The sequence below is a fragment of the Hyperolius riggenbachi genome, chromosome 1 (assembly GCF_040937935.1).
Source record: "Hyperolius riggenbachi isolate aHypRig1 chromosome 1, aHypRig1.pri, whole genome shotgun sequence".
NCBI lineage: Eukaryota > Metazoa > Chordata > Amphibia > Anura > Hyperoliidae > Hyperolius > Hyperolius riggenbachi.
In genome coordinates, this window is record NC_090646.1 from 266,806,423 (window position 1) to 266,825,950 (window position 19,528).

Sequence of the window (19,528 nt, forward strand, 5' to 3'; positions counted from 1 at the left end):
TTATACTAGGGATATAATTTTATGGTTGCATTAACCAGGACAAATGGGCAAATAAAATAGGTGGATTTTAATTACGGTAGCATGTGGTATTTTACAACTATAATGACCGAAACCTGAGAAATAATGATTTTTTCCATTTGTTTCCTAATTATTTCAGTTAAAATGCATTTAGAATAAAATAATTCTTAGCATAATGTTCCACCTAAAGAAAGCTTAATTGGTGGTGGAAAAAACAAGGTATAGATCACTTCTTTGTGATAAGTAATGATAAAGTTATTGGGGAATGAAAGGGAGGAGCGCTGAAATGGGAAAATTCCTCTCGGTCATAAGGTGAAAAATACCCGCGGGCTGAAAAGGTTAAAAAAAAGTGGGCGGAGCCAGCAACAGCCAAAGGGAAAAAAATGTCTTGCTGCTAAAATCAGTCAGAAAGTATTGTGACATAAAAACTGGGGCAGGCTTTACTGCTTTGTCTCCACCTAGGGGGTTGGAGTCTACAACCCCGGCCCAGCCATGGAATTTAGCCCACGTCGCCCATGGTTCGGTGGGCTGGACTGATCCAGGAATCGAACTCACAACCTTCCACTTGGTAGACACAGTACAGTAACCCTTCGCCAACACACCTGCCCAATGTAAATAGATGCAAATAATACTTTTAACATGGAAACTCCATTCTTCCTACAGTTTTAAGAGTTTTAGGAGTACATGTGTGAAATTTTGCACACTTCTTCGGCCCATAGCCGTGTAGGTTGCTTGTGCTCTGTTAAGCTATCTTACCCTCGGTGCCCCTGGGGCGGCCCCCCGAAAACCCCATTTTTTCCCATAGACTTTCATTGGAAAATTTTAAACTTTCACCAATCAGACAGATCTGAAAGTAAACTCACCAAACTTGGGTCACTAAGTCATGGGGTTGAAATAAAATTTCTTTCAGATTTTGGGGACTGCAAAAGTGGGCGGAGCCACAAACAACCAATCGCATTTTCCCTATTGACTTCAATGGGAAAATTGTAAAAGCTGTCATTCTAACAGTTCTAACAGCCAGAGTCCCTAAACTTGGCACCGTGGGTCACTGGGTTACTATGGTTAACATTTTGAAAAAGTGGGCGGAGCCTACAACAGCCAATCACATTTCAGCTGTTTGTTTTATATGGGAAAATTTGAATTGCAGCTTGGGTTGTGGCTTGGGTTCAAATTTTAAAAGTGGGCGGAGCCACAAGCAGCCAATTGAATTTCAGTGATTTATTTACATGGGAACATTTAAAATGCTGCTATCCTCATATTATTGATGTGAAGGACCCCAAAGTTTACAAATGTTCTCACTGGGTGTTTGCACTTTAAGGTTAGAAAAAGTGGGCGGAGCCACCGACAACCAATCAGATTTCACCCATTGATTTTCAATGGAGAAATTAAAACTTCTGCCATTTCGACACTTTGAATGCCAGGATCCCCAAACCTTAAAGTGTTGGCCACTGAGTGACTGTGGTTCACAGTTAAGGGAAAAAAGGGGTGGGGCAATAACAGCCAATCAGATTTCAGCTATTGACCTTAATGAAGAAAGATTAACTACTGCTATTATTGCAGTTTAAATGCCAGGCATCCCAAACTTAGCACAATTACTCACTGGGCGACTGCAATCAAAATTTAGCAAAAGTGGGCGGAGCCACAAACAGCCAATCAGATTTCACCTATTGACATCAATGTAAAATTTTCAAACATTGCCATTCTCACAGTTTTAAAGCCAGAGGCCCCAAACTTGGCACAGACCATGACTGGGGGACTGGGGTTAAAATTCAGAAAACTGGGCAGAGCTTACAACAGCCAATCAAATGTTACCTATTGCAATTCAATGGTAATATATACATTTCTGCTTTTTCACAGTCATGCTTTGGAATATGGCAGAAAATCTACCCAAAAAATGATTCAGTAACTCCTTCTAAATAAAACAATATCAGATATGTGCGGCTACATTGTTTCTGTAGTAAAAAGCAGTGTCCAAAGAAAGTTGTCAATAATTGAGCTTTCACAGAGCATAAATCACATGCTTGTATTTTCCAGTGTAGGTTGCTTACAATGAAGGCTCAGGTAAAGAGATTGTCAAATTCCCACCAAAAATGACTTCACTTAGTAAACTACACCCCCTGAGGTACCCTTGGATGGATGCATTGATACTTTGGGCTGCAGAGATTATTGGTGAAATTTGATGGAATGTATAACAACAAAATGAAAAATGCATTTCTTTTATTCAGATATGTCAGCTGTTCTGCTTTTGTCGCAAATATGTTTTGGAGTATTGTAGTAATTCACCCCAAAAATAATGCAGTAACTCCTCCTGAACAAACCGATATAAGATATATGTGGCTACATTTTTTCTGTAGTAAAAACCAGTGTCCAGAGAAAGTTGTCAATAATTAAGCTTTCACAGAGCATAATTCACATGCTTGTATTTTCCAGCGTAGGCCACTTACAATGAAGTCTGAGGTAAAGAGATTGTCAAATTCCCACCATAAATGGCTTCATTTAGTAAACTACACCACCTGAGGTATCCTTCGATGGGTGTGTTGATAATTTTGGCAGCAGAGATTATTGGTGAAATTTGATGGAATGTATAACAAGAAAATGTAAACTTAATTTCTTTTATTCATATATGTTAGCTGTTCTGCTTTTTCACAGATATGCTTTGGAGTATTGTAGTAATTTATCCCAAACATGATTCAGTAACTCCTTCTGAATAAAACAATATAATATATATGTGGCTACATTGTTTCTGTAGTAAAAACCAGTGTCCAGAGAAAGTTGTCAATATACATACATTACATAAACTAACTGTATAAGGATACAGCCCCTGTATACAGTAACATTACACAGCATATATACATATATATATATAAAAAAATGTCTTGCTGCTAAAATCAGTCAGAAAGTATTGTGACATAAAAACTGGGGCAGGCTTTACTGCTTTGTCTCCACCTAGGGGGTTGGAGTCTACAACCCCGGCCCAGCCATGGAATTTAGCCCACGTCGCCCATGGTTCGGTGGGCTGGACTGATCCAGGAATCGAACTCACAACCTTCCACTTGGTAGACACAGTACAGTAACCCTTCGCCAACACACCTGCCCAATGTAAATAGATGCAAATAATACTTTTAACATGGAAACTCCATTCTTCCTACAGTTTTAAGAGTTTTAGGAGTACATGTGTGAAATTTTGCACACTTCTTCGGCCCATAGCCGTGTAGGTTGCTTGTGCTCTGTTAAGCTATCTTACCCTCGGTGCCCCTGGGGCGGCCCCCCGAAAACCCCATTTTTTCCCATAGACTTTCATTGGAAAATTTTAAACTTTCACCAATCAGACAGATCTGAAAGTAAACTCACCAAACTTGGGTCACTAAGTCATGGGGTTGAAATAAAATTTCTTTCAGATTTTGGGGACTGCAAAAGTGGGCGGAGCCACAAACAACCAATCGCATTTTCCCTATTGACTTCAATGGGAAAATTGTAAAAGCTGTCATTCTAACAGTTCTAACAGCCAGAGTCCCTAAACTTGGCACCGTGGGTCACTAGGTTACTATGGTTAACATTTTGAAAAAGTGGGCGGAGCCTACAACAGCCAATCACATTTCAGCTGTTTGTTTTATATGGGAAAATTTGAATTGCAGCTTGGGTTGTGGCTTGGGTTCAAATTTTAAAAGTGGGCGGAGCCACAAGCAGCCAATTGAATTTCAGTGATTTATTTACATGGGAACATTTAAAATGCTGCTATCCTCATATTATTGATGTCAAGGACCCCAAAGTTTACAAATGTTCTCACTGGGTGTTTGCACTTTAAGGTTAGAAAAAGTGGGCGGAGCCACCGACAACCAATCAGATTTCACCCATTGATTTTCAATGGAGAAATTAAAACTTCTGCCATTTCGACACTTTGAATGCCAGGATTCCCAAACCTTAAAGTGTTGGCCACTGAGTGACTGTGGTTCACAGTTAAGGGAAAAAAGGGGTGGGGCAATAACAGCCAATCAGATTTCAGCTATTGACCTTAATGAAGAAAGATTAACTACTGCTATTATTGCAGTTTAAATGCCAGGCATCCCAAACTTAGCACAATTACTCACTGGGCGACTGCAATCAAAATTTAGCAAAAGTGGGCGGAGCCACAAACAGCCAATCAGATTTCACCTATTGACATCAATGTAAAATTTTCAAACATTGCCATTCTCACAGTTTTAAAGCCAGAGGCCCCAAACTTGGCACAGACCATGACTGGGGGACTGGGGTTAAAATTCAGAAAACTGGGCAGAGCTTACAACAGCCAATCAAATGTTACCTATTGCAATTCAATGGTAATATATACATTTCTGCTTTTTCACAGTCATGCTTTGGAATATGGCAGAAAATCTACCCAAAAAATGATTCAGTAACTCCTTCTAAATAAAACAATATCAGATATGTGCGGCTACATTGTTTCTGTAGTAAAAAGCAGTGTCCAAAGAAAGTTGTCAATAATTGAGCTTTCACAGAGCATAAATCACATGCTTGTATTTTCCAGTGTAGGTTGCTTACAATGAAGGCTCAGGTAAAGAGATTGTCAAATTCCCACCAAAAATGACTTCACTTAGTAAACTACACCCCCTGAGGTACCCTTGGATGGATGCATTGATACTTTGGGCTGCAGAGATTATTGGTGAAATTTGATGGAATGTATAACAACAAAATGAAAAATGCATTTCTTTTATTCAGATGTCAGCTGTTCTGCTTTTGTCGCAGATATGTTTTGGAGTATTGTAGTAATTCACCCCAAAAATAATGCAGTAACTCCTCCTGAACAAACCGATATAAGATATATGTGGCTACATTTTTTCTGTAGTAAAAACCAGTGTCCAGAGAAAGTTGTCAATAATTAAGCTTTCACAGAGCATAATTCACATGCTTGTATTTTCCAGCGTAGGCCACTTACAATGAAGTCTGAGGTAAAGAGATTGTCAAATTCCCACCATAAATGGCTTCATTTAGTAAACTACACCACCTGAGGTATCCTTCGATGGGTGTGTTGATAATTTTGGCAGCAGAGATTATTGGTGAAATTTGATGGAATGTATAACAAGAAAATGTAAACTTAATTTCTTTTATTCATATATGTTAGCTGTTCTGCTTTTTCACAGATATGCTTTGGAGTATTGTAGTAATTTATCCCAAACATGATTCAGTAACTCCTTCTGAATAAAACAATATAATATATATGTGGCTACATTGTTTCTGTAGTAAAAACCAGTGTCCAGAGAAAGTTGTCAATATACATACATTACATAAACTAACTGTATAAGGATACAGCCCCTGTATACAGTAACATTACACAGCATATATACATATATATATTATATATATATATATATATATATATATATATATATATATATATATATATATATATATATATATATATATATATGTGTGTGTGTGTGGGTGGGTGCATATATATATATATATATATATACATACATATATATATATATATATATATATATATATATATATATATATATATATATATAGCTGACTTCACCTACATGCTGGGGGTGGATGGAAAGGGATCAGAGGGGTTGTGAGGTGAAATTATGTGAATAAATGTGTTTTTACACTGTAACGCTGTCTGTGAGACACAGACACACAGCAGCTACAGCTCTCTCTATCCAGAGATCACTGCAGCTGGTGGAGAAAGCTGGAGAGAATGCAACTTTTGTTGCTTTCTATCTAGTGATCACAGTGATTGGCTCACAGCGATCACATGGTAGGGAGCCAATAAAACTGAGTCCTTACTGAATCATGAATGCCTCATTCACATCAGGTGCGTTTGGGATTGCACATAAATGGGCTTTAATAACGCAAGCGTGTTTCAGCACATTTTTGCACGTTTGTGTATGCATTTCTATGTGTTTTTTCCCCTGAATAATGGGAGGGCTGGGCAGGATTTCTATATGTGTACAGAACTACAATTACAAATACAATTATGCATAAAAAAATACACATTACCTTGCGTTTATGTGCACTTCTGCGTGCTTTTGTGTGATAAAAAGAAAACGGGTATTGACTTTCATTACATGCGTTGCTAATTAGCAACGCTCAAAAATGCTGACAACCCTAAGTGTCAGCATCACTCTTTATTGCAGTGCAATGACCTGCATGGGGTCAATTGATTTAAATACATTTTATAGACACCATGCGTTATGCATGGTGTCAGCGTTATGCTACAGTGCATAAAAACATCCAAGATGTGAACGAGCCCTAACTACTCAGCTGTCATGATCTACCACAGCCGATTCACCAGCAGCGTGCACAGTCGATTGACACAGTACCGTTGAAATCCGGCGGTGTAAATACTATGCCGCTTCTGAGACAAGTGGCCACAACTGCGGCATAGGATTTACTTATCTCTAGGCAATTGAGCAGCATCTTTTGCATTTTCAGCTTGCCTGTCATGTGCGTCCTCTGCGGTGCATGGCCAGATTTTGCCGCAAGATTAATAAATCTCTATGCGTCTGCATTTGCATTTTTGCTCTCGCTTGTATTGTTGACTTTGATATCAGCATGAAGCAATCACTTTCAAGAAAAAAAAAAACGAATGCGGGCATTGCTGTGGTAACTAGCGGCGCAATTCTGACGCTAGGACTGGTGAAATTGCGCACAGCAAAATTATCAGCCTTTCATATATCACACCCTTAATCTCAAATTCACTGCGATAAGCTTATTTTAACCATTTATGCCACGCGGACGTGAGATTCACATCCCCAGCGGCAGCTGCTATAGCCGCAGGGACGCGCTAGTCACGTCCCTGCAGTTTGGGGGGGTGTGCACGCAATCGTGCAGGCAGATGCTCACGTTCGTGATGTTGCCGGCAACAGGGGCGATTGGATGAAGGGGACAAAAGTCCCCTGTGCCAATCCGTACATGTCCACCGAGAATAAACACTGTGTTTGTTCAAATACAGTGCAATGAAAGATGACCAGCACCGGCTGTTTCTTAAGAAAGCAGGATTTTATTCACTCCAGACATCCGTGAATAAACATAGCTCCAGACATCCAGTGATATTCAAGATGTAATTATAGCTCTAGTATAGTAAGCTCTTAGATGCATACAGAGGGAAAGGGTCCTACATGGCAGTAGGAGATGTCCCCCCTGCAGCCAGGTCCGCCCACACAACGGACGCCGTTTCGAACGGGAACACCGTTCTTTGTCAAGTGAATAGCATACCAAACTATCCCAAAAAGCACCTTATTTATACTCCTCCCCTCACCTCTCTACCAATCACCAAGCTGGTGGACCTGATGGGGAACTGCAAGCTATCCCCACACATAGTATGACATACCTGGATGGGCAAGAATATAACATCAGTCTCACACGCCATGCCTATGCGAGCGGCGCATATCACCGCTCAACACGGACTTCCGGCTCCAAGGCCTAGCCTCCGACTCTCCGTCCTTCCCTCCTACGTCATCTGAACCATCGGCGCGGACATGCCGCATCAATGGATACATAATGCGTTCCAGCGCCACTTCCGCGTTTGGCGCCATCTAGTGGTCAAAAAAGATACTGTTTGAAGGAAAAAATTCTTACAACAATAGTATCATATGTACCACTAAAATACCGTCATCTGGGATATAATCACAGCAATCTATACCAGACCAGATGTATAACAATCAATTTAGGCAAACTATGGGGAGGGGAAGGAAAAAAATAGAATCGCACTTGCCCAAACCTGCTGCATACCAGTGTGAGGAAACTCCTACAGTTCCACCTAAGGATAAAAAGAAAAAAAAATTTACTAAAAAATTACAAAATAAGGAAAAAGTATAATGCTATATGACAATAAAAAAAAAAAATTTTGGTAAAAAATTGGCAGACATGGCCACTGATGGGGTAACATCTCCATCAACCACACATCCCTCCAAGGAAAACATTCATATTTATAGAATAGGAAGAAGGTCATATTCTCTATTTAACCCTTTAGGGTGCATTGTTTCCAGATGCCTAATCCACCAGGCCTCTGCCTTTAACAATAATTTAATTCTATCCCCACCCCTTCTAGGGCGATGAATCTGTTGTAAAACCTGAAATCTCAGTGTGGATACCCCATGTGATCTTTCTGTAAAGTGTGCAGACACCGCCTGATCCATTTTCCTTCCTCTGATTGCAGATTTATGGGCCGAGATCCTGTCCTTTATCCTCTGAGTGGTCTGGCCCACATATAACAGTCCACAGGGACATTTTATACAGTAAACTACATATCTTGAATTGCAATCAAAGAAACCTTTTAAAGGGAACCTCTTACCACTCAGAGGATGCAGAACAGAATCCCCTCCCTGAACATGACCACACTGAACACAATCCCTACATGGGAAAGTCCCCCTTCTGCCTCTACTTATGATCTTATCTTTGGGCGGGCCTATATCAGATCTTACTAATCTATCCCTCAACGAGGGTGCTCTTTTGAAAGAAAACAGGGGGGGGGGTCCCTAAATTCAGGGACTCTTGGTAAACCTTCTCTTAGGATGGACCACCTTTGTTGTATAATCCTTTTTATGTGATTAGACGCTGTATTGATTCTAGAAACAAACGGAACTCTACCTGTTACATTTTTCTTTGCCCTATCTTTCTGACTTTTGTTCTTTATTCTTAATACTCCTTCTGGATACCCCCTACTTCTAAATCTATCCCTTAATTCTTCCACACGTACCTCACAGGTGGTAGATGCTGATACAATTCTTTCTACCCTCAAAATCTGGGACTTTGGGATCGCACTTTTTAAAGATAAAGGATGGAATGAATCAAAATGCAAAATAGAATTCCTATCTGTGGATTTTCTAAAAAGGTCAGTCTGAAATACACCATCCTCCCATCTCACCCTCACATCAAGAAAATCTATACATTCATAACTACAGTGTGATGTTAATTTAATTATCGGGTACCTGGAATGTAGGTCCGAAATGAAGGCATCTAGGCTCGAACGTGGCCCCCCCCACAACAAAAATATGTCGTCAATATACCTTATCCACATCTTTGCATAATTTTGAAAAGGCGGATGTGTGTATACGAAGGCCTCCTCATACGCCTCCATGAAAAGATTAGCATAACAGGGGGCCACGTTCGAGCCCATCGACGTCCCACGGACCTGTTCAAAGAAAACATCCTCAAAAAGAAAATAATTTTTGGTTAGAACAATATGTAGCAGAGACATCAAAAATTTACATTGACAATCATCATAATCAGAGCGAGTCTGGAGGATATGTTGTATTACCTCCATCCCCTCTTGATGGGGGATAGAGGTATACAAACTCTCCACGTCCATAGTTACCATCAGTGGATTACTACCCAAAGATGATTGTTTTTTCAACAGATCCAGAAACATTCCTGTATCTCTTACATATGAAGTCTGGATTGGAAGATAGGGCTGGAGAACAGTATCCAAAAAATGGCCAAAGGTGATAGAACAGAATCCACCCCGGAGACAATCGGTCTACCGGGGGGATTCCATAGATCCTTATGAATTTTTGGTAGTATATAAAATACCGGTGTTATGGGATATTTTTTAATCAAAAATTTGGCCAACATTTCATCAATAATGCCCTTACTCAGGGCCTCCTGTACTATCTTTCCTATACTCCGTTCAATGGACTGTAGGGGATCCCCTTTTAAGGGTAAATAGGTTGAAATATCCTCCAATAGATGTCGAGTACTGGTGATATAGAATGACCGATCCATGACAACTAACGCACCCCCCTTGTCCGCCGATTTGATGGTTATCTCGTCGGCGGACTGTAGAGAACGGAGTGCTAGTCTTTCTGCTTTAGATAGATTGTTCCGATATCCATGTTGTTTCCCTTGTTTTAGCTCACACTCCAGTTTCTGAATATCTTCCTTCACCTGAGTAATGAAATTCTCAATTGTTGGATTAGAGGGAGGGGTAAAGTCACTCCGATTTCTAAGGCTGAAGTCATTTAAAGACAAAGAATGAGGGAGCTCAGTAGGAGCAGGATTTTCCCGAGATGGAAGTTGGGCAAAAAAACTTTTCAATCTAATATTTCGAAAAAATCTCGTCAGATCTATATCCAGTTCGAAAAAATCAGGCATGTATGTAGGGCAGAAGGAGAGTCCCTTTTTGAGAACCATTTCTTCTTCCACTGTCAAAACTCGGGAGGATATATTTACCACCAGATTGTCAACTACTTGTTCTTGACTGTACTGCGCAGACTCATCCCCTGTGGGGGGGTCTTTTATGTTTACGTCCACCCCTCCTTGGCTTCCTCCTTCTCCTGATGTATCGCTCTGTGAGGAGTCTGTGGTCGTTGGTAAAAAATCGTCAGATGAACCAGAGATAGGTTTATTTTTAGGTTTACGTGGCTTTCGTGGTTTTGATGGATGAGGTTTGGGATTAGGGCGCCTTGGTTCCCCAGGGCCCTTCTTTTGCCACTTGTATACATAACCATCTTTATAGTCAGACTCATCCCTCAGGAATTTTGATCTTTTTGTTTCCTCTATGGATGACCGATGTTTTTCCAAAATTTCCTTTCTCTTTACTTCAAAAACTTTATAAATCTCCTCAGACACCACAGATTTCATCTCATCTTCCAAAGTTTGAATCTGTTGGTCCAGCTTGGGTAATTCCAGCTTGATACGTCTTATAGTATGGATCATCACATCAAAGCTGGCCTTATTCCAGATTTTTTCAATAATGGAAGTGAAAGAGGTATCGCCAGAAAACAGAGTAGGTGGTACATTCGATCTTCCTCCTCTTGGGATACGGCGAACCCTATAATATTCAGCTAGCGTGGAGATCCAGTGCTATCCGGTTCTTCTGCACCCGAATTATTGAACGTTCTATTAGTTTAGGGTCCTTTTTGGAAAGAAATGTGGTATCTGCCAAGTAGTCCCCAACCACTGCTGCAGCATCTTCTTCTGTATAGGCAAACGTGTCGCCATGAAGCTCCACAATAGGGTGCTCGTCCAAACGCCTCTCCATATTAGTCTTCTCAGACAGCACACCAAAACCGCCCGTAAGCCGTGCAAGGTCTAGTCGGTGCGGCTGACACCAACTTGATGCAATCCAATGAAAGATGACCAGCACCGGCTGTTTCTTAAGAAAGCAGGATTTTATTCACTCCAGACATCCGTGAATAAACATAGCTCCAGACATCCAGTGATATTCAAGATGTAATTATAGCTCTAGTATAGTAAGCTCTTAGATGCATACAGAGGGAAAGGGTCCTACATGGCAGTAGGAGATGTCCCCCCTGCAGCCAGGTCTGCCCACACAACGGACGCCGTTTCGAACGGGAACACCGTTCTTTGTCAAGTGAATAGCATACCAAACTATCCCAAAAAGCACCTTATTTATACTCCTCCCCTCACCTCTCTACCAATCACCAAGCTGGTGGACCTGATGGGGAACTGCAAGCTATCCCCACACATAGTATGACATACCTGGATGGGCAAGAATATAACATCAGTCTCACACGCCATGCCTATGCGAGCGGCGCATATCACCGCTCAACACGGACTTCCGGCTCCAAGGCCTAGCCTCCGACTCTCCGTCCTTCCCTCCTACGTCATCTGAACCATCGGCGCGGACATGCCGCGTCAATGGATACATAATGCGTTCCAGCGCCACTTCCGCGTTTGGCGCCATCTAGTGGTCAAAAAAGATACTGTTTGAAGGAAAAAATTCTTACAACAATAGTATCATATGTACCACTAAAATACCGTCATCTGGGATATAATCACAGCAATCTATACCAGACCAGATGTATAACAATCAATTTAGGCAAACTATGGGGAGGGGAAGGAAAAAAATAGAATCGCACTTGCCCAAACCTGCTGCATACCAGTGTGAGGAAACTCCTACAGTTCCACCTAAGGATAAAAAGAAAAAATTCCATCCTTTATCTTTAAAAAGTGCGATCCCAAAGTCCCAGATTTTGAGGGTAGAAAGAATTGTATCAGCACCTACCACCTGTGAGGTACGTGTGGAAGAATTAAGGGATAGATTTAGAAGTAGGGGGTATCCAGAAGGAGTATTAAGAATAAAGAACAAAAGTCAGAAAGATAGGGCAAAGAAAAATGTAACAGGTAGAGTTCCGTTTGTTTCTAGGTTCAATACAGCGTCTAATCACATAAAAAGGATTATACAACAAAGGTGGTCCATCCTAAGAGAAGGTTTACCAAGAGTCCCTGAATTTAGGGACCCCCCCCCCCCCTGTTTTCTTTTAAAAGAGCACCCTCGTTGAGGGATAGATTAGTAAGATCTGATATAGGCCCGCCCAAAGATAAGATCATAAGTAGAGGCAGAAGGGGGACTTTCCCATGTAGGGATTGTGTTCAGTGTGGTCATGTTCAGGGAGGGGATTCTGTTCTGCATCCTCTGAGTGGTAAGAGGTTCCCTTTAAAAGGTTTCTTTGATTGCAATTCAAGATATGTAGTTTACTGTATAAAATGTCCCTGTGGACTGTTATATGTGGGCCAGACCACTCAGAGGATAAAGGACAGGATCTCGGCCCATAAATCTGCAATCAGAGGAAGGAAAATGGATCAGGCGGTGTCTGCACACTTTACAGAAAGATCACATGGGGTTTCCACACTGAGATTTCTGGTTTTACAACAGATTCATCGCCCTAGAAGGGGTGGGGATAGAATTAAATTATTGTTAAAGGCAGAGGCCTGGTGGATTAGGCATCTGGAAACAATGCACCCTAAAGGGTTAAATAGAGAATATGACCTTCTTCCTATTCTATAAATATGAATGTTTTCCTTGGAGGGATGTGTGGTTGATGGAGATGTTACCCCATCAGTGGCCATGTCTGCCAATTTTTTACCAAAAAAAAAATTTATTTTTTTTTATTGTCATATAGCATTATACTTTTTCCTTATTTTGTAATTTTTTAGTAAAAAAAATTTTTTTCTTTTTATCCTTAGGTGGAACTGTAGGAGTTTCCTCACACTGGTATGCAGCAGGTTTGGGCAAGTGCGATTCTATTTTTTTCCTTCCCCTCCCCATAGTTTGCCTAAATTGATTGTTATACATCTGGTCTGGTATAGATTGCTGTGATTATATCCCAGATGACGGTATTTTAGTGGTACATATGATACTATTGTTGTAAGAATTTTTTCCTTCAAACAGTATCTTTTTTGACCACTAGATGGCGCCAAACGCGGAAGTGGCGCTGGAACGCATTATGTATCCATTGACGCGGCATGTCCGCGCCGATGGTTCAGATGACGTAGGAGGGAAGGACGGAGAGTCGGAGGCTAGGCCTTGGAGCCGGAAGTCCGTGTTGAGCGGTGATATGCGCCGCTCGCATAGGCATGGCGTGTGAGACTGATGTTATATTCTTGCCCATCCAGGTATGTCATACTATGTGTGGGGATAGCTTGCAGTTCCCCATCAGGTCCACCAGCTTGGTGATTGGTAGAGAGGTGAGGGGAGGAGTATAAATAAGGTGCTTTTTGGGATAGTTTGGTATGCTATTCACTTGACAAAGAACGGTGTTCCCGTTCGAAACGGCGTCCGTTGTGTGGGCGGACCTGGCTGCAGGGGGGACATCTCCTACTGCCATGTAGGACCCTTTCCCTCTGTATGCATCTAAGAGCTTACTATACTAGAGCTATAATTACATCTTGAATATCACTGGATGTCTGGAGCTATGTTTATTCACAGATGTCTGGAGTGAATAAAATCCTGCTTTCTTAAGAAACAGCCGGTGCTGGTCATCTTTCATTGGATTGCATCAAGTTGGTGTCAGCCGCACCGACTAGACCTTGCACGGCTTACGGGCGGTTTTGGTGTGCTGTCTGAGAAGACTAATATGGAGAGGCGTTTGGACGAGCACCCTATTGTGGAGCTTCATGGCGACACGTTTGCCTATACAGAAGAAGATGCTGCAGCAGTGGTTGGGGACTACTTGGCAGATACCACATTTCTTTCCAAAAAGGACCCTAAACTAATAGAACGTTCAATAATTCGGGTGCAGAAGAACCGGATAGCACTGGATCTCCACGCTAGGACGCTAGCTGAATATTATAGGGTTCGCCGTATCCCAAGAGGAGGAAGATCGAATGTACCACCTACTCTGTTTTCTGGCGATACCTCTTTCACTTCCATTATTGAAAAAATCTGGAATAAGGCCAGCTTTGATGTGATGATCCATACTATAAGACGTATCAAGCTGGAATTACCCAAGCTGGACCAACAGATTCAAACTTTGGAAGATGAGATGAAATCTGTGGTGTCTGAGGAGACTTATAAAGTTTTTGAAGTAAAGAGAAAGGAAATTTTGGAAAAACATCGGTCATCCATAGAGGAAACAAAAAGATCAAAATTCCTGAGGGATGAGTCTGACTATAAAGATGGTTATGTATACAAGTGGCAAAAGAAGGGCCCTGGGGAACCAAGGCGCCCTAATCCCAAACCTCATCCATCAAAACCACGAAAGCCACGTAAACCTAAAAATAAACCTATCTCTGGTTCATCTGACGATTTTTTACCAACGACCACAGACTCCTCACAGAGCGATACATCAGGAGAAGGAGGAAGCCAAGGAGGGGTGGACGTAAACATAAAAGACCCCCCCACAGGGGATGAGTCTGCGCAGTACAGTCAAGAACAAGTAGTTGACAATCTGGTGGTAAATATATCCTCCCGAGTTTTGACAGTGGAAGAAGAAATGGTTCTCAAAAAGGGACTCTCCTTCTGCCCTACATACATGCCTGATTTTTTCGAACTGGATATAGATCTGACGAGATTTTTTCGAAATATTAGATTGAAAAGTTTTTTTGCCCAACTTCCATCTCGGGAAAATCCTGCTCCTACTGAGCTCCCTCATTCTTTGTCTTTAAATGACTTCAGCCTTAGAAATCGGAGTGACTTTACCCCTCCCTCTAATCCAACAATTGAGAATTTCATTACTCAGGTGAAGGAAGATATTCAGAAACTGGAGTGTGAGCTAAAACAAGGGAAACAACATGGATATCGGAACAATCTATCTAAAGCAGAAAGACTAGCACTCCGTTCTCTACAGTCCGCCGACGAGATAACCATCAAATCGGCGGACAAGGGGGGTGCGTTAGTTGTCATGGATCGGTCATTCTATATCACCAGTACTCGACATCTATTGGAGGATATTTCAACCTATTTACCCTTAAAAGGGGATCCCCTACAGTCCATTGAACGGAGTATAGGAAAGATAGTACAGGAGGCCCTGAGTAAGGGCATTATTGATGAAATGTTGGCCAAATTTTTGATTAAAAAATATCCCATAACACCGGTATTTTATATACTACCAAAAATTCATAAGGATCTACGGAATCCCCCCGGTAGACCGATTGTCTCCGGGGTGGATTCTGTTCTATCACCTTTGGCCATTTTTTGGATACTGTTCTCCAGCCCTATCTTCCAATCCAGACTTCATATGTAAGAGATACAGGAATGTTTCTGGATCTGTTGAAAAAACAATCATCTTTGGGTAGTAATCCACTGATGGTAACTATGGACGTGGAGAGTTTGTATACCTCTATCCCCCATCAAGAGGGGATGGAGGTAATACAACATATCCTCCAGACTCGCTCTGATTATGATGATTGTCAATGTAAATTTTTGATGTCTCTGCTACATATTGTTCTAACCAAAAATTATTTTCTTTTTGAGGATGTTTTCTTTGAACAGGTCCGTGGGACGGCGATGGGCTCGAACGTGGCCCCCTGTTATGCTAATCTTTTCATGGAGGCGTATGAGGAGGCCTTCGTATACACACATCCGCTTTTTCAAAATTTTGCAAAGATGTGGATAAGGTATATTGACGACATATTTTTGTTGTGGGGGGGGGCCACGTTCGAGCCTAGATGCCTTCATTTCGGACCTACATTCCAGGTGCCCGATAATTAAATTAACATCACACTGTAGTTATGAATGTATAGATTTTCTTGATGTGAGGGTGAGATGGGAGGATGGTGTATTTCAGACTGACCTTTTTAGAAAATCCACAGATAGGAATTCTATTTTGCATTTTGATTCATTCCATCCTTTATCTTTAAAAAGTGCGATCCCAAAGTCCCAGATTTTGAGGGTAGAAAGAATTGTATCAGCATCTACCACCTGTGAGGTACGTGTGGAAGAATTAAGGGATAGATTTAGAAGTAGGGGGTATCCAGAAGGAGTATTAAGAATAAAGAACAAAAGTCAAAAAGATAGGGCAAAGAAAAATGTAACAGGTAGAGTTCCGTTTGTTTCTAGGTTCAATACAGCGTCTAATCACATAAAAAGGATTATACAACAAAGGTGGTCCATCCTAAGAAAAGGTTTACCAAGAGTCCCTGAATTTAGGGACCCCCCCCCCTGTTTTCTTTCAAAAGAGCACCCTCGTTGAGGGATAGATTAGTAAGATCTGATATAGGCCCGCCCAAAGATAAGATCATAAGTAGAGGCAGAAGGGGGACTTTCCCATGTAGGGATTGTGTTCAGTGTGGTCATGTTCAGGGAGGGGATTCTGTTCTGCATCCTCTGAGTGGTAAGAGGTTCCCTTTAAAAGGTTTCTTTGATTGCAATTCAAGATATGTAGTTTACTGTATAAAATGTCCCTGTGGACTGTTATATGTGGGCCAGACCACTCAGAGGATAAAGGACAGGATCTCGGCCCATAAATCTGCAATCAGAGGAAGGAAAATGGATCAGGCGGTGTCTGCACACTTTACAGAAAGATCACATGGGGTATCCACACTGAGATTTCAGGTTTTACAACAGATTCATCGCCCTAGAAGGGGTGGGGATAGAATTAAATTATTGTTAAAGGCAGAGGCCTGGTGGATTAGGCATCTGGAAACAATGCACCCTAAAGGGTTAAATAGAGAATATGACCTTCTTCCTATTCTATAAATATGAATGTTTTCCTTGGAGGGATGTGTGGTTGATGGAGATGTTACCCCATCAGTGGCCATGTCTGCCAATTTTTTACCCAAAGATTTTTTTTTTTTATTGTCATATAGCATTATACTTTTTCCTTATTTTGTAATTTTTTAGTAAAAATTTTTTTCTTTTTATCCTTAGGTGGAACTGTAGGAGTTTCCTCACACTGGTATGCAGCAGGTTTGGGCAAGTGCGATTCTATTTTTTTCCTTCCCCTCCCCATAGTTTGCCTAAATTGATTGTTATACATCTGGTCTGGTATAGATTGCTGTGATTATATCCCAGATGACGGTATTTTAGTGGTACATATGATACTATTGTTGTAAGAATTTTTTCCTTCAAACAGTATCTTTTTTGACCACTAGATGGCGCCAAACGCGGAAGTGGCGCTGGAACGCATTATGTATCCATTGACGCGGCATGTCCGCGCCGATGGTTCAGATGACGTAGGAGGGAAGGACGGAGAGTCGGAGGCTAGGCCTTGGAGCCGGAAGTCCGTGTTGAGCGGTGATATGCGCCGCTCGCATAGGCATGGCGTGTGAGACTGATGTTATATTCTTGCCCATCCAGGTATGTCATACTATGTGTGGGGATAGCTTGCAGTTCCCCATCAGGTCCACCAGCTTGGTGATTGGTAGAGAGGTGAGGGGAGGAGTATAAATAAGGTGCTTTTTGGGATAGTTTGGTATGCTATTCACTTGACAAAGAACGGTGTTCCCGTTCGAAACGGCGTCCGTTGTGTGGGCGGACCTGGCTGCAGGGGGGACATCTCCTACTGCCATGTAGGACCCTTTCCCTCTGTATGCATCTAAGAGCTTTCTATACTAGAGCTATAATTACATCTTGAATATCACTGGATGTCTGGAGCTATGTTTATTCACGGATGTCTGGAGTGAATAAAATCCTGCTTTCTTAAGAAACAGCCGGTGCTGGTCATCTTTCATTGGATTGCATCAAGTTGGTGTCAGCCGCACCGACTAGACCTTGCACGGCTTACGGGCGGTTTTGGTGTGCTGTCTGAGAAGACTAATATGTTCAAATACAGTGTTTATTCTTAAATAGAGCCGCCGCGCTTCCTTCTGCCGACGATTTCCGCCACGCTTCCTCCTGCCGACAATTTCTGCCGCTTTCCGCCACCCGATCGATAGACTAATGAATGGGAACAAAGTTCGCATTTATTAATCTCCCCACCGGACACCCGTGATGCAGGCTTTAATTGAAGCCTGCATCACTTCCCTAGTAACAATGTAGCAACAAATTGTTTCTTATGTAGCATACTTGTACACTACATAGGATTTTGCTCAGCGGGGACATCTTGTGGCCAAATAGTAAAATGACATCTACTAACTTTAGGGAACAAAAACTAAATAAAAGGCCATATTATTATAAATGTATGGGCTAAAAATTAGCGATGGATGTAAAGCTGAAAAAATGTACCTTTATTTCCAAATAAAATATTGTCACCATACATTATACTAGGGATATAATTTTATGGTTGCATTAACCAGGACAAATGGGCAAATAAAATAGGTGGATTTTAATTACGGTAGCATGTGGTAATTTACAACTATAATGACCGAAACCTGAGAAATAATGATTTTTTCCATTTTTTTCCTAATTATTTCAGTTAAAATGCATTTAGAATAAAATAATTCTTAGCATAATGTTCCACCTAAAGAAAGCTTAATTGGTGGTGGAAAAAATAAGGTATAGATCACTTCTTTGTGATAAGTAATGATAAAGTTATTGGGGAATGAAAGGGAGGAGCGCTGAAATGGGAAAATTCCTCTCGGTCATAAGGTGAAAAAAAGGTTAAAAAAAAGTGGGCGGAGCCAGCAACAGCCAAAGGGAAAAAAATGACTTGCTGCTAAAATCAGTCAGAAAGTATTGTGACATAAAAACTGGGGCAGGCTTTACTGCTTTGTCTCCACCTAGGGGGTTGGAGTCTACAACCCCGGCCCAGCCATGGAATTTAGCCCACGTCGCCCATGGTTCGGTGGGCTGGACTGATCCAGGAATCGAACTCACAACCTTCCACTTGGTAGACACAGTACAGTAACCCTTCGCCAACACACCTGCCCAATGTAAATAGATGCAAATAATACTTTTAACATGGAAACTCCATTCTTCCTACAGTTTTAAGAGTTTTAGGAGTACATGTGTGAAATTTTGCACACTTCTTCGGCCCATAGCCGTGTAGGTTGCTTGTGCTCTGTTAAGCTATCTTACCCTCGGTGCCCCTGGGGCGGCCCCCCGAAAACCCCATTTTTTCCCATAGACTTTCATTGGAAAATTTTAAACTTTCACCAATCAGACAGATCTGAAGGTAAACTCACCAAACTTGGGTCACTTAGTCATGGGGTTGAAATAAAATTTCTTTCACATTTTGGGGACTGCAAAAGTGGGCGGAGCCACAAACAACCAATCGCATTTTCCCTATTGACTTCAATGGGAAAATTGTAAAAGCTGTCATTCTAACAGTTCTAACAGTTCTAACAGCCAGAGTCCCTAAACTTGGCACCGTGGGTCACTGGGTTACTATGGTTAACATTTTGAAAAAGTGGGCGGAGCCTACAACAGCCAATCACATTT